Source organism: Eumetopias jubatus, unplaced genomic scaffold (assembly GCF_037043125.1).
Source record: "Eumetopias jubatus isolate StellerSeaLion01/CBP00866 unplaced genomic scaffold, mEumJub1_p1.0 scaffold_11, whole genome shotgun sequence".
Lineage (NCBI taxonomy): Eukaryota > Metazoa > Chordata > Mammalia > Carnivora > Otariidae > Eumetopias > Eumetopias jubatus.
In genome coordinates, this window is record NW_028274817.1 from 104,579,553 (window position 1) to 104,586,671 (window position 7,119).

The following is a 7,119-nucleotide window of genomic DNA, read 5'->3' on the forward strand; positions in this document are numbered from 1 at the left end:
ATTGATAATATAACCAGTGTTTCCAACTGTGTCCTGTTACAAAAACATTTTTATTGAACTTATGCAAATATCTATATTACCATGAAAATAAGAACACTAAGTTTCCAAATTCTAGAGGGATCAGGTAGGGAGAAAAAGTAATTGTTTCATCTCCATTCACAGAGGTTCATCTTTCCAAATTGTTGATAGCTTAAAAGAAAAGAGAAAAAGGTTCCCTTAAATCTAGAAAAACAAAGCGTAAAAAACCAGCAATGCTACAAACAAAAAGTCATATAAATTATAATCATGCTCCTCACTTCATTCAGTTCCATGTAATTAATACTTGTTCTTCTTGAATTCAGTTTTTCCATTAGTTTTAGAAATTATTAGCCAGCTCAGTTGCATGATCTTAAAGTTATCAGAAACCTATACTTGTCAAAAGTCCTTTCCTTAAATTTCCTTGAAGATGAAATACTTATGCAAAGCATCGGAGTAAAACAATAACTGCCTGTAAATGACAACAGATTTATGATGCTCATTGTTAAAGAGCTGATGAGAGTTCATTATAATGGAACTGACAAAGAAATTTGGTTATTTCTATGACATTACAACATTTTAAGATAACTAGAATTATGACTGATAATATTATACCAGGATATATCAGAATTTTAGGAATTTCATACAACTTCTAGACTACTTAAATTAATAACATACAGTATAATCTAGTAAAGTTTATCATCACTTATTTGCCAATGCTTTCCATGTAATTTAGCATTAGAAATAAGACTAATTAGTTTAAAATCTGTCTTCTTATAAGGAGAGAGCAAATCTTTTGAGCTATTCCAGGGGCCCTCTGAAATACCTCAAACTTAGTTTGAGGTTAAAAAAAAAAAGAATTTAGAATTTGATTTTGGGAAGTTTGTCAAAAATATCAAAAGGTGTGGTCAACTGACTAAATAGCATCATAGATCATTACAAAATAAGACTTAATTATCCATTTAACCAAGATAACAATAAAAGATTTCAAAGGCAAACACAGAAAGTTACATAGTTGTGCAAAATTTAGCTCTTTTAATATTAAGAATACTTAATTTTCCTAAGCAATCAAAGACCTGATAAAGTCCAGAAAATTTTTTTGGTAAAACGTGGAATCTTTGCTTTCTAGACATATTACTTAAAAGGTAAAGAAAAGCATTAATAATCTCTTCTCAGGAGCAGACCAATAGTGTAAGAAAACATTGTCCTTTTAGAAGACTAAGGAAAATTAAGTTTTAGTTTTACATAAGTACAGTACTGGTTTTAAGAAGTTTAATTTTATAACCCTTATAATAAATTCATTCAATTTTAGCCAAATTCAACACACAAGGTAAGATTTTCCCTCTATTTCTCTTTTCCCAACATTCTGTTTAATATATTCTTTATTCTCCCCTTTCCCATTTTGAAATAACTAGTTCTACTCTGGGACAAATTTACTTCCTTTTCTCTCAACAAAAATGCATATTCATATCTTATACCTCTTCTTACTAAAAATACATCTTACATTCCTTGCATTGAGTTATCTTATTATTTCTAGTAGTTGTAATTACAGATAATGATCAGAATTCTTAATCCTTTATAAACTTTAATTTCTAGTGAAAAATAAGTAGTAAACAATTGTGAACTGTTACACCAGTATTCTTTTAGGTTAGCAAATTTATGAAAACATTTTATAATTTCTAGAAGCATATGCTTCTTCATAGTAGTCTTTTAACATAAGACATGTTTACTAATACATCCATGTTATCTTTAGTTTCTCTGCAATAAGAAGCAAAAGCGGATAAACCTATGCTCAGTAATTAATGTTTCACTATTTTATTTATTTGAAAATGATCTAGATATTTAATAAATATCCACCATTTAACTAAACTTAGCAAACTCTAGAGTTTTAAGTTACCAAAAAGATTCTGGGGGCTTCTGAGTGGCACATTTGGTTAAGTATCCAACTCTTGGTTTTGCCTTCAGGTCGTGATCTCAGGGTCCTGGGATCGAGCCTGTCATCAGGCTCCATGCTCGGCAGGGAGTCTGCTTGAGATTCTCTCTCCCTCTCCCTCTGCACCTCCCACTTGTGCTGTCTCTCTCTCTTGAAATTAAATAAATCTTTAAAAAAAAAAGATTCTGGAAGCTATTTTTAAGTACACATACTATAAAATATAATTATTGCTAAAAACTTTACCTAAAAAAACTTCTCACCTCAATCTTAAATCACTTACTCCCTAAATTATATTTAGACTATTCACAAAAACTTCATGAAACATTAGACAAAGTCAGCCATAATCCCAAGCTATTTTTCTTGCTGACAAATTTTGTAAACAATGTATACAAACTTATTTGACTGGTAAACCAAAGCAGAGTAAAAATTGTATGTCTGCATTATATTCAGTGTTGTAACTCAAAAGACGTGTATTTTAATTAAAGAAATGAGCTTAAACTAGCTTTAGTACTGAATAATTTTTGAGACCATATGATCCTGAAAAGCATTTGAGTTAGTTTCTGTTATATTTCCTGAGAAGTTTAAGAATACTTATTTTATAAACACTTATTTTTAAGCCAGTTAGAACGCTATACAAATTAATTTTGTCAATCCATCCAGAGGTAGAAGAATACTATAACATATATACACAAGTATACATAAACATACAGACAGACATAAACAGAAATCTTATACGTTTCATTCCAAGGCTTTAGTCATGAATCAGGTACAATATAAAGCTCACTGTTTCTGGCAGACCAGTAAGATAACCTACCCAATTGCTTTTGTGTGTGTGTGTGTGGCTAATAATTACATAGAAAAAATGTTAAGATTGGTATTTATTCTTAATAAATAATGTTAAGGACACTGTGGTCTAGAGTTTGGGTAAGAGAGACTTTTTAGCAGTTTGTATTTTAAAAAGGACTCTTGCCGCCCCCCCACACACACACATACGGCCACCTTTTTCCCTTCATGTAAGAATTACCTTCCCCTAAATTTGTACTTTAAGGAGATAGCCTAGAGAAGACTTAACAATTACATCTCAAAGGCACAGGGAAAGAATTTAAGTTCCTCCGAGAAGAACTTTGGTTCTTTTTCTTTTTATATTCAATTAACAGAGTCCCATTTATTAAAAACTCCATGATTTCTTCATATTTTTCACATTTGAGTTAAATCAAGTGACCATAAATACATGATTCTGTTTTACATTATTTATTCTGTTATGTTTCTCTGTTTATCCTGGTGCAGTACCAAACTATCTTAATTGCTGTAGCTTTTTTTTTTTTTTTAGTATTTAAGCATCATGATTTTTAAATTTAAATTCAATTAATTAACATATAATGTATTATTAGTTTCAGAGGTAGAGGTCAGTGATTCATCAGTCTTATATAATACCCAGTGCTCATTACATCATGTGCCATCCTTAATGCCCATCACCCATTTACCCTATCCTGCCCACCGCTCTCCCCTCCAGCAACTCGCAGTTTGTTTCCTATGATTAAGAGTCTCTCGTGGTTTCTCTTCCTCTCTGACTTGATCTTGTTTTATTTTTTTCCTCTTCCCCTATGATCCTCTGTTTTGTTTCTTAAATTCCACATATGAGTGAGAACATATGATAATTGTCTTTCTCTGACTTATTTTGCTTAGCATGATACCCTCTAGTTCCATCCACGACATTGCAAATGGCAAGATTTCATTTTTTTGATGCCTGAGTATTATTCCATTGTATAAATATACCACATCTTCTTTACCCATTCATCTGTCCATGGACATCTGGGCTCTTGCCATAGTTTCGCTATTGTGGCCATGGCTGTTATAAACATTTGGGTGCAGGTGCCCCTTCAGATCACTACATTTGTATCTTTGGGATAAATCCCTACTAGTGCAATTGCTGGGTAGCCCTATTTTCAACTTTTTGAGGAACCTCCATACTGTTTTCCAGAGTGGCTGCACCAGCTTGCATTCCCACCAACAGTGTAAGAGGGTTCCCCTTTCTCCACATCCTCACCAACATCTGTCCTTTCCTGACTTGTTAATTTTAGCCATCTGACTGGTGTGAGGTGGTGTCTCATTGTGGTTTTGATTTGTATTTCCCTGATGCCGAGTGATGTTGAGAATATTTTCATGTGTCTGTTGGCTATTTGTATGTCTTCTTTGGAGAAATGTCTGTCCATGCCTTCTGCCCATTTCTTGATTGGATTATTTGTTCTTTGGGTGTTGACTTTGATAAGTTCTTTATAGATCTTTGGATACTAGCCCTTTATCTGATAACACATTTGCAAATATCCTCTCCCATTCTGTTGGTTGTCTTTTGGTTTTGTTACTGTTTTCTTTGCTGTGCGAAAGCTTTTTATCTTGATGAAGTCCCAATAGTTCATTTTTGCCTTTGTTTCCCTTGCCTTTGGAGACCTATCTAGCAACAAGATGCTACGGCTGAGGTCATAAAGGTTGCTACCTGTGTTTTCCTCTAGGATTTGGATGGATTCCTTTCTCACATTTAGGTCTTTCATCCAGTTTGAGTCTCTTTTGTGTATGGTGTAAGGAAATGGTTCAGTTTCATTCAGTTTCATTCTTCTGCATGTGGCTGTCCAGTTTTCCCAACACCATTTGTCGAAAGAGACTGTTTTTTCCATTGGATATTCTTTTCTGTCGAGTCATTAGTCTATTAGTTGGCCATAGAGTTGAGGGTCCATTTCTGGGTTCTCTATTCTGTTCCATTGATCTATGTGTCTTTTTTTGTGCCAGTACCATACTGTCTTAATGATTAGAGCTTGAAGTCCGGGATTATGATGTCACCAGTTTTGGTTTTCTTTTTCAACATTCCTTTGGCTATTCGGGGTCTGTTCTGGTTCCATAGAAATTTTAGGATTATTTGCTCCAGCTCTGTGAAAAAAAGTTGATGGTATTTTCATACGGATTGCATTGAATGTGTAGATTGCTGTAGGTAGCATAGACATTTTAACAATATTTGTTCTTCCAGTCCATGAATATGGAACATTTTTCCATTTCTTTGTGTCTTCATCAATTTCTTTCATGAGTGTTCTATAGTTTTCTGAGTACCGATCCTTTGCCTCTTTGGTTAGATTTATTCCTAGGTATCTCATGGTTTTGGGTGCAATTGTAAATGGGATCAACTCCTTAATTTATTTTTTCTGTCTCATTGTTAGTGTATAGAAAGACAACTGATTCCTGTGCATTGATTTTATATCCTGCCACTTTGCTGTATGAGTTCTAGGAGTTTTGGGGTGGAGTCTTTTGGGTTTTCCACATAAAGTATCTTGTCATCAGCGAAGAGTGAGAGTTTGACTTCTTTGCCAATTCGGATGCCTTTTATTTCTGTTTGATGTCTGATTGCTGAGGCGGGACTTCCAGTACTATGTTGAACAACAGTGGTGATAGTGAACATCTCTGCCGTGTTCCTGACCTTAGGGGAAAAGCTCTCAGTTTTTCCCCATTGGAAATGATATTTGCTGTGGGCTTTTTGTATATGGCTTTTACGATATTGAGGTATGTTTCCTCTAACCCTACAGTGTGAAGAGTTTTAATCAAGAAAGAATGCTGCACTTTGTCAGATGCTTTTTCTGCATCTATTAAGAGGATCATATGGTTCTTGTCCTTTCTTTTATTAATGTAGTGTATTGCATTGATTGATTTGTGGATGTTGAACTGACCTTGCAGCCCAGGAATAAATCCCACTTGGACGTGGTGAATACTCCTTTTAATGTACTGTTGAATCCTGTTGGCTAGTATCTTGATGAGAATTTTTACGTCCATGTTCGTCAGGGATATTAGTCTGTAATTCTCCTTTTTGATGGGGTCTTTGCTTTTGGGATCAAGGTAATGCCTCATAGAAAGAGTTTGGAAGTTTTCCTTCCATTTCTATTTTTTGAAACAGCTTCAAAAGAAGAGGAATTAATTCTTTAAATGCTTGGTAGAATTCCCTTGGGAAGCCACTCGTCCCTGGACTCTTGTTTGTTGGAAGGTTTTTTTGATTACTGCTTCAATTTCCTTGCTGGTTATAGGTCTGTTCAGGTTTTCTATTTATTCCTGTTTCAGTTTTGGTAGTTTATACATCTTTAGGAATGCATCCATTTCTTCCAGATTGCCTAATTTGTTGGCATATAGTTGCTCATAATATGTTCTTATAATTGTTTGTATTTCTTTGGTGTTGGTTGTGATCTCTCCTCTTTCATTCATTATTTTATGTATTTGGGTACTTTCTCTTTTCTTTTTGATAAGTCTGACCAGTGGTTTATTGATTGTACTAATTCTTTCAAAGAACCAGCTGCTAGTTTCATTGATCTGTTCTACTGTTCTTTTGGTTTCTCTTTCATTGATTTCTGCTCTAATCTTTATTAATTATCTTCTCCTGCTGGGTTTAGGCTTTATTTGCTGTTCTTTCTCCAGCTCCTTTAGGTGTAGGGTTAGCTTGTGTATTTCAGACCTTTCTTGTTTCTTGAGAAAGGCCTATATTGCTATATACTTCCCTCTTAGGACTGCCTTTGCTGCATCACAAAGGTTTTGAACAGTGTGTTTTCATTTTCATTTGTTTCCATGAATTTTTTAATTATTCTTTAATTTCCTGGTTGACCCATTCATTCTTTAGTAAGATGCTCTTTAGCCTCCATGCATTTGAGTTCTTTCCAACTTTCCTCTTGTGATTAAGTTCGATTTTCAAAGGATTGTGGTCTGAAAATATGCAGGGAATGATCCCATCTTTTGGTACTGGTTGAGACCTGATTTGTGACCCAGAATGTGATCTATTCTGGAGAATGTTCCATCTGCACTTGAGAAAAATGTGTGTTCTGTTGCTTTAGGATGGAATGCTCTGAATATATCTGTGAAGTCTATCTGGTCCAGTGTGTCATTCAGAGACCTTGTTTCCTTGTTGATCTTCTGCTTAGATGATCTGTCCAATGCAGCGAGTGGTATGTTAAAATCCCCTACTATTATTGTATTATTATCTATGTGTTTCTTTAATTTGGCTATTAATTGGTTTATTTAATTGGCTGCTCCCATGCTAGGGGCATAAATATTTACAATTGCTAGATCTTCTTCTTGGATAGACCCTTTAATTATGATACAGTGTCCTTCTCATCTCTTATTAGAGTCTTTGGTTTAAAATCTAATTT